This window comes from Helianthus annuus, chromosome 2 (genome assembly GCF_002127325.2).
Source record: "Helianthus annuus cultivar XRQ/B chromosome 2, HanXRQr2.0-SUNRISE, whole genome shotgun sequence".
In the NCBI taxonomy this organism is placed as follows: Eukaryota; Viridiplantae; Streptophyta; class Magnoliopsida; order Asterales; family Asteraceae; genus Helianthus; species Helianthus annuus.
In genome coordinates, this window is record NC_035434.2 from 23,972,307 (window position 1) to 23,982,691 (window position 10,385).

Here is a 10,385-nt window from a genome sequence, read left to right on the forward strand (position 1 = left end):
AGCCTTACCCACCAATGATGCCAGGGTGGTCGTGAGATTTTTGAAAAGCTTATTTGCCTGGTTTGGCGCTCCGAAAGCGCTTATCAGTGACAGAGGGACGCATTTTTGCAATACCCAGCTCGAGAGAGCTTTGTCCCGTTACGGTGTGCATCACCGTTTATCCATGCCTTATCATCCACAGACAAGCGGGCAGGTGGAAGTCACAAACCGGGGGCTGAAAAGAATCCTTGAGCGGTCAGTAGGTGCAAACCGCAAGGATTGGTCGGATAAGCTTGATGAAGCGTTGTGGGCTTTTCGTACGGCTTACAAGACGCCCATTGGGACTATCCCCTTTAGGCTTGTGTACGGAAAGGCATGCCATTTACCGGTTGAGTTGGAGCATAAAGCAATGTGGGCTCTAAAAACCACAAATTTGGACCTAAAAGCCGGAGGTGAAGCCCGGTTTCTCCAGATTCATGAATTGGAAGAGTTGCGACAACGCGCTTATGAGAGCTCCGTGTTGTACAAAGAGCGCACGAAGAGATTGCACGATAAACGCTTGAAGGACCACAAAGAATTCCAAGCGGGCGATCTTGTTCTTCTTTACAACTCGCGGTTGCGCTTATTTCCCGGAAAGCTTCATTCACGTTGGACAGGCCCATACACGGTTAAAGAGGTATTTCCGTATGGGACTGTTGCAATAGAGAACGCGGACGGCGTTATTTTCAAAGTAAATGGGCATCGCTTGAAGTTATACGTTGCCGGGCCGACAGAGTCGGTGGTGGAGGTCATTGAGCTCCAAACCCCGCACACATCATAAGTGTGGGGAGGAGAGAGTCTACGCTACTGACTCGCGGATCAAAAATGCAGCATGAGCGTATTTTGCGCTTTAGGGGTAGTATCGTCTTTTTAGGATATTTTTCTAGTTTAAGCTTGGAGTCTTGCTATCGACTCATTGACAAAAATTTAGCATGAGTCTATGCTACTGACTCGCCGACAAAAATGTAGCAGGAGCGTCTTTGGCGCTATAAGGGTAAAATTGTCCGCTTTTATGTTTTTGTAGTTTTAGCGTAATTTAGGTTAGTTAGGTAGTTTCCGTTAGTTCTTTTTAGTTTCGTACGTGCCGAGCGAAGGTTCTGTGTTGCAATATTGTTAAAACAGTTGGCGTGTTGAAAAAATGGCGAAAAACGGCCAAAACAGTTGCTGAAAATGGCTTCTGCGAAAAAATTCTGATCTGCAGCTGTTGCACGGTCGTTCCTTGGGTCGCACGACCGTGCGTTTCCGAGGGCCGGCACGGTGGATCGCACCCTCGGTGCATCTCCGAGAAAAGTTGAATGGGCTTGAGCGATGTCGGTGACGCACGACCGTGCGAAAGGTCGAACGACCGTGAGTCAGGCTGAGGGCACTTTTGTCATTTGGTACTATAATAACCTCATCTGCAGCCCCCATTCACAATTCGCGAAACCCTAGTCGCACCAGGCCGTTCCAGACCATTTTTACTTCAAATCGCACGGTTCTTTGCACGAGTTCACACCCCACTTCGCACGGTACGTTCCTAGTTGTAGATTATCTGTTTCTTTGCTTTCTAGGTTAGATTTCCTCCGATTCTTCAAGGAATTTTTAGGGTTCTCTTCATAAACAAATCGAAACCCTAACCCTTGTTTGAATCTTGCATATCGTGAACATCCGATGCATTTTCTGATCCCAGTTTGTGTAAAAACTTGATGATTTGTGAAAAAAATCGGGCTACTTAGAGCCTGGGTCAGAATCTGCAGATAACGCAGTCGCACGGACGTTCCTTGTATGGAACGGTCGTGCCTCGCCGTTGATTCACGATGATTGTTTGTTGGTCGGTGTTGCACAGTGGTGCCGTTGGTCGCACGGCCGTGCCATTCCGACAGAGTTGGGCAGATGGTGCTTGTCATCGGCGACGCACGACCGTGCGTCTCGTCGCACGACCGTGCCATATGCCCAGATCAGAATTCACAGCTTCTTCATAATTGGCTGCTCGGCTGTTTTTGATTCAAATTCCTCCTGTTTCCATTTCTCTAATGTTATTTCTCATACAGATGGACCATCCTTTCCTTCAATTCGGCCCAACAATGAGCGAGAGGCTTTGTGCATCCCCAAACGAGACTCATTATGGGCACGGCGGGGGCAGTTCGGAGTCCCCCGATGGTTGGATTGGGAAGTGATGCAGGAACTCAATCAGTATGACAGACTAGACGACATGATGAGTCGCCCGCTTGCAAATCTGGTTGGTTGCAACCGACCCGTTTACCTGGAGCTGACCATAGAGTTCTTCGCATCTTATGCCTATGAAAAGCCGATTGCTTATCGAAAACCCAAATTCCGCCACAAGGAGCGGGTAGCTTTCAGGTTATGTGGTCGATGGCATACGTGGTCGGTTGGTCGTTTGGGTAGAAGGCTCGGGATTTATACTAGGGAAGACATGGATGATCCCGATGTCTTCACAGATCAGTTCACCTTCCCTTCTGATGCAGCAAGGGATGCATTTTGGGCTACAAATGCCGTTGGGGACCCCTACAACCCGAGGATGTCGAAGGCCTCGCGACTCAGAGACCCTTTGGTGCGAGTGATGCACCATGTATTTAGCCATACGATATGCAATCGCATGGACAGTCTTGGTAACTGTCCAACACCAGATTTGATTTTTCTATATGCGTTGGTAGAGAAAGCACCTATCAACCTGGCCGCGCGAATGGCTGAATACTTCGTCAAGTGCTCATGGCGGACTCCGAGCAGTCAGATACATGGCGGTCAGTATGTGACCGAAATAGCGTACAACGAACGCTATATGACTGAGGAGGTGCTTCAGGGTCTCACTCTGATAACCGAGGGGGTTCATGTCGACATTAGGTCACTAAAGGCCATGGGGGTGATTGTAGAGCTAGATAGGGGGGATAGGTTGAGGGGGCTCAACAACGAGGTCTCGGACCCGTTACCCCCACTTCCAACAGACGAAGAGGATGTAGAAATGGAAGAGCAGCACACAGTTCAGCAGCACGGACCGCACACACCACCACACCAGCCACAGACACCGCCACATGAGCCGCAACACCATGATTACCACCAGCATCAGGATTGGCCAGAGTTTTACCAGCAGTTCCAGCAGATGCGTGTTACGCAGGAGCAGCATGGTACTTACATTGACCAGATTAGATCTAGCCAGGATCAGATCCGGGCTAGTCAGGATCATCTCAGGGCCACTCAGGATCAGCTTAGGCATAGCCAGGAGAGTTTATATCAGGGGGTGAGTGCCGGTTTTTCATACTTGTTCGGGGAGATGCATCATGCATATCCCGACTACTTTCAGCACCCTCCACAGTTCCCACCGTGGAACCCCCCTGGTTATGGCGATGCGGGTCCGTCCTTTACTAGAGACGATGATGGTGATGATGCTTAGGAGCGGTAAAGTGATAGTTGGTGGTTGTTTTTAGTATTTCAGTACTTTGTTTTGGGTGTTTATTTTTTTACTGCTATTTCAAACACCCCGGTTATGTAAGCTTTATCTTTCAGACTCTTTACTTCAGTTTTTATGTTATGTCTTTGTTGGGATTGTTGGTATTTATATTTATATATATTATGGTTGATTTGTGATTTTTCTGTTTCTGTTCTATTTTGGTGCACATGTGACATACTTGCAGGTTTCGGGCTATTGGATCTTGGACCGGAGCACGTGACAGATACAGCTTCGGAAGTCTCGTTGCATCAACATCATCTTGAGGGGAGTATTGTTATCCTTTTCTCTATATTTCGGGTCTCGCATTGGGGACAATGCGAAGTTCAAGTGTGGGGAGGGGGTTAACTTTGTTAACTTTGTTTGTCCTCATATTTAAAAAAAATCAAAAAATCAGAAAAATCATTCAAAAATACTTGTATTTTGTATATATTTTAGTAAATAAACCGGTTGATTGTGTTTTAGAAAGCATCGGACTTGATAAAAACTCGACAAGCAAAATATTTTTGAAAAAGGAAACCGGAAAGCGTGACAAACAAAGAAAGACTTACATGATAGTTTTCACACTTTTACCCATTCCATCCGTTACGTGAGCATATTCGAGCCTATTGTTATATATTTGTTCATTTCGGATATAGGAGTGAGCCGGATGTTATGTGTAATTTAGAACTTGTCACTAGTATGCTTGTTAAGACCATGAACTTGTGGATTTGTGTAAAAGTGATAGAGGCACTTAGATTACCCCTTTGTTGTAAACCTTGTTCTTTGTGTTGTGCTCCCCGTTCACCTTATATTACCCTTTAGGATTAACCATGTCGAGCCTTCCCGTTTACCTTTGTTTACCCACATTATCGCCCGCTTAGCCAAATTTAGCCTTTGTATGTTTTAAACCCTTTTTAGTGTTGAAACTCGGACAAAAACCCTTTTCATTGACGAGGCATTGAGTGTCTGCACATACACATTTTATGTATGCTTCATAAATAAAACCGAGTGTGTGTGAACATTGTGAGTCGTGTGAAGATTAACATGTTGAGTCAATTAAATGTGAAGTCACGGCTTTTTGGTTGTCGCTTTATAATTGCATATGCTTGTTGGGTTTGAGTCTTTTGATGTTGTCTTTCGACAAACCGGCTAACCGTGTATAGTAGTTCTCAATAAAATAATGTGTAAATTATCGTTCTTGTTTGTTTCTGTCTTTTATTGCTTTTTAAGTTCAGCTTGCTTGAGGACAAGCAAGGTTCAAGTGTGGGGAGATTTGATATTCGTTAATTTACACATATTTTAGTTCCGCGTTTTACCCCTATTTTATGCGTTTTCGGCCGTAAAACCGTCATTCGGATACTTAATTATCTACACTTTTGTTTACAGGCCTAAACCAGCATACCAGACAAGATGATAGCAAAAACGAGGACTTTCCGGACAAAATGACGAAGCTGCGAACCTTCTGTTAGAAAAACTGACCTGGGCGTGTGGAACGGTCGTGCCACCTGATGCACGACTGTGCATCTCCGATGAATCATGAAAGGCCCGGCAGTGAACGAGGGTGCAACTCCGCGTGCAACACATTGAAGGCCAACCCGGGAATGCACGGTCGTTCCAGATCTTGCACCCCGTGCGGATCCGATGATCCAGCCAACCTCGGAACTGAACGACCAGTGCGACCAGGCGTGCAACGAGATCCCGGAATGGCACGGTCGTGCCATATGATGAACGGGCGTGCGAGACCGAAGACTAGTCAACTCTGCTGATGTCATGAACAGTAACTTCAATAATGCATAAAGTGCACGGTCGTGCGATCGGTGCACGACCGTGCGACATTGAAAAAATATAAAAACAGAACAGAAACATTCTGTTCGTAACTCTGGAATTTTGGAGAGCTTTGCAGGCGATTTTGAGGCTCCGAAGGCTTCTGCTTTCACCCGAATTCAAGCCACATTGCCCGGTTTTGCTCGTTTACTATCCGGATTCTCATTCTTATGCTTGTTTATGGTTTGGTTTCTCAAATCTTTCCATAATTTTGTATGTTTCAAGCACTTAGACTTATTATTATGTATTAATGTAAGCTTTTGGGCAAAAACGCAACAATCCCTTGCTTGATTATAGCCATTAGTGTGTTAATCTTTGTTTGTAATGATATTTTGAAGTATTTTCTATGATTATCTTTGATGATTAGTTTGCAACCTTGTTATTGATATTGATTTCTTTATTATAAGTAATTGTGTTGGATGATTGGTGCTTGGTTAGTTAAGATAGTTGAAAAATGAAGCTTAATTAATCATGTATTAGTAAACTTTTAATTTGGTTAACTAGTTTAACTTGGTTAAAATGTGGGCACCATGATACTAGAAATGGTTAGTGGTTTAATAAAACGTAATTATTGTTAATCAAGAAAGCTTGCCCTCACGGAAGGACTCTAATGGGTTAGATGGTGTTGTTATGAATTCTTGCCATGATTTGTTAGCTTAGTTAGTAGTTTCGGCCAAAATTGCTATCTTGGTGAATTTATGTGTAAGATTTGTAAAATGAACTCGGTTGTGATTTAATCTAGTTTATGCGTCTTGGTGGTTGCATTGTGTTTATCGGTGTTGCTTTCCTTGATTAAGTGAGGTTAGAAAACTCCTAATGGATGACTAACTTATTTTAAGGAGATTTTCATAGACATTTATCAATTGCACGTTAAAGAACAATTTTAGGTGGTTAAAGTGTGTTTATCGTTTTAACTTTCCGAATGATTGTCATGTTAGGATTCCCGAAAGGGATACTAATTATCTCGAAATGGAAAATTGACCGAATGCTTTTAGTTCCAAAACTGACTTAGTTGACATGCTTTGGTTGTGTATTAAGCAAGGCTATTTATATATAGTCTACTATGTTTTATAAGTATTTATTTATGGTTACTTTAGTTTAATTAAAACCAAAACAACTTATATTTTTACCAGTAATTTAGTGACAAAGGTCTAGTATTATTTCTCTGCCCATTTCCGTGGATCGATACTTGGTTCTTACCTATACTTTATTACATATATGACGGGGTACACTTGCCTTTTTCGTTTGTGTTTTGATGTAAAAGTAATAATCACTTTTATAAATTTAAAACCAAATCGTGTGTAATTTCATTGTAAAAATATGTGTAGTCACGCACACGTCAACCACATGCGGAAACCCCGCGGGAAGTGTGACGTACCAGGATCCAGCCACCAACCACATTGAACTATACATATATTAAATAAAAGTTTCCATTTATTACTGAAAGTAATTCCAAAACATAACATAAAACCAAAACATTCAGTGGAAGCGTAAAGTAAATTGTTATTCAATTATTTCAAAACCAACGTACGAAACCAATAAACATATCATATGTAACCAAGAGGCTTGACCCATGAGCACTCCAGCACTCCCAGATAGCAAGTTCCAAATCCGTGAATCTAACGACCTACAAGCATGCAGAGAAGTGTATCAGCATAATGCTGGCGAGTTCAAAGTTTGTAAAAACGTTTAGTTACCCAATATAAGATTAAAGCTTTTCAAAATACAATGTTGTTAATAACTCGACTACCGCAAGATGGCTCCAGATTATTTGCCCTTCCCCAATGCTCTATCAAACATTGGTCGAGTGGTTAAGGTAATTAGTCCATGCCCGTCCTCCCCGGTACGGTGTGAGGGTGCCAAACCTAATAGCACTATCAACTAATAACCTCGTTGCCTCCTCGGCAACAAATTCGGTATATGATGGGACTTGAGTGATAGATATGAGTGTATTAACCAACATCCCAAGTTTAACATTCCAGTTAAACCCATTTACCCGATATTCCTCCCCGGAATATTTACCAGATGTCCCTCCTCGGGACGCATGCTTGAAAAAGAGCAGTGAACTCACCTTAGATTTGCTCGGTAAGACAAATTACACGTTCAAGTTAATCAATCAAGGCCTATAACGTTCACACATACTCAATCAGTTTGTATGCAAACTACTTATCCATGCACATAGTCTAGCATTTACACCAAGTACAAATGATTCACATTCCATACGTATATAAACAAACAGATAGCATATAATCCAACCCAACACCACGCGGCCCATTTGGTATATCAGGCCCGCATAACCTAAGGCCCAAAAGGGCTAGTGCGAACGACCTCATCTTGTGCGACCAGCCACACTTGTGCGATCAGAATCACTTGTGCGATTCATTTCCCTTTGTGCGATTTAGGTGTGGTCCGGCCCAACCGGACTGGCCTAGCAACAGCTTGTGCGGCCCCCTTCCCGATCGCACAACTTGTGCGCCTCATGCACAACCCAACAGACTTAGTCCAATGTCTACGACCCAAACCCAATTCACACAGCTTATAAACAGGAAAGGCCCAAACAACTCATCAAGCCCAACCACTTGTGTGATTGGGGTGGAATTGTGTGATCGTACACCCTTGTGCGATCCAACTTGTGCAGTTGGACCAGTCAACTATTTCCCTGAATTTTAGCAAACACAATTTCCCATTCATCCCACCCCAATCATGGATCAAAACCTTTACTCATCCATAAATTATACAACCCTAATCATACATTCTATGATTAATAATAATAACTAACACCACATCATCCTACTAGCGAATCAATTCGTGTGATTGTCACAACAAAGCCCCCATTATTGACAACCCGAATCCATCCGTTTACTAGCAAAGATCATGTCACAAATCAGTTTCAAGTACCATACCAATCCGTAATCCCATGTCCACACATCGAAGGCCTTTATCATGCAAACCCTAATTTGATTTCAACATACTCTACATGATTCATGAACTGTTCCTAACCATAATTATAACATACAATTAACTAGACATTAGATCATGCTTTATTCTCAATCATGACAATTAAATCAGTCAATCATACATATACAAACAAGAATTAGGAACAAGTTAGTTCAAATCATAGTAGTGTTACTAACCACCGAATATTATGCGCACAAGGATGTTGAGGTACTCGATTGAGGGCTTCGAACCAGGAGGGTTTGCTTCCTGCCGTCGGGTCTTAAGGGAGAGAAGAGAGTAGGGTTTACTAAAGCTTTGAAAAAGGAATGATATGCATCCCTATATGCATATACGCATGCCACAAGGGGTGGGTTTGGGCTCGGTTTGGGTTTAAAGCTTTTGGGCTCAAAGAAGTCCACATGGTTTAGAGGATTGTGCGTTCGGTGAATGAGTATACGACTTGGGAGCAATGTGCGATCCAATTTAACACATACAAATATACAACTTATAACATTCATGTAATGCACAAACTCGTCATCATTCGGCATTTAAATCAAACACTTCAAATAGCATACACGTAATTTACATCAAAGTACCACACATGAACAGAGACCATTACAAAGAAAGACTCTCAAAATTTCGGGTTATCACAAAAACTGTATCATATCATACACCACCAACATAGTAATAAAAACAAAAAACGATTAACTTATTCGACTTTGAAATCATATAATTGCAATTAAAACCCTAAAACACAACAAAAAACGGCTACTGCTAATCAAGAAATAAGAATACACGAAGACAACAATTAAAATGTGACAACCCTCACAAAACCAGGTATCCGTACGACTTAATTAGCTATTAACTGTTGCCTAATTACTGTGCTTAACTGAGATTTCTGATAAACTGCTACTTGATTGTTGATACATGTACATGTCTGCATCATACTTTGATTTTTCCTGTCACTACATTATTTATTTACTGAACTCTAGTGACAAACTTGATGCACAAGAAGCACAGTAGCACTAAACGGATACACAGTGAACATGCTGATATACCCAGCATCAGGCAGACACTGCCTCTAAAGGCCTGAATGAGCCAGAATTATTTTACTACACCCATAGTGTGTGTAAGGATACAAGGGTTGTATGATTACGTCTCTAGGGATAAGATATAGAGATTTGGATGTGCCTAAAACGTACTTTAAGCACGGAACACAGCACTTTTATTTACACACTAGCTTCTAGCTAATTAATAAAGTGCCAAAATACAAGGAATTATTCCCGACACTTTGCTGAATAAATTGTGTCGCTAAAAATATTACTTACGACGCTTAAAGGATATCTTAAGCACTTTAACGGATTCCTATCCACCCGAACAACCGGACAATACCCGGAACATAAAAATATTGCCAGAATTATTGTTAGTATTTTTCGGAGCCAGTTAGGGTCCCTGATTACCCTAACACCCGCTCTCTAACACATTAGACAACTAACGAGGTTAGACCTTTATGTAACCGACTTAACATAACTGAACCGTAACTGAACAATCGAGATCCAACCGGGTGGTCCCACCACCCTAACCAAATCGGCCAACAAGGAGGGTACACCTTTATTATATTATATTACATTACGCGAATATCTATAAAGCATGGAGATCCGATGGACGATAACGACAAAAATCTCTATATAAGCATACACTCTCTCACACATTTCACACACTCAAACTCACTCCCTCTCTCCCTTGTGCACCTCTCGGCCGAACCCCCTCACCACCATCCATCCATTTTCGGTTCAAGTCTTGCAAGTTCCAAGTGCATACAAGTCTTGAGGATCACGTACAACGAAGCTCGGAACAAACGGAAGTTGAAGGACCTCGAGCATTTGCTTTTATCCACGCCGTTTTCGACTAGTTTCTTCCCTAGCCTCGAGCTAGAGGTATATTGTTTAAAACTCGTTTTTAGTCGTGTCTAAAGTGGTTAAAAGGATTTTTATCGGTTAAATGTCGGTAACCCGCTTCATGAATCTTTAAAGTCTACTAAAAAGTGAAAATCGTTGGATAAAAGAACATAACGCGTGTAAATGTCGTAGTATTTGAATATGTTGGTTTTTATGGCCCGATCTATGATGTGGTGGCTCTCATCATCGTTTAACCCGACTTTGTTAGGATCACGTATCTTGAC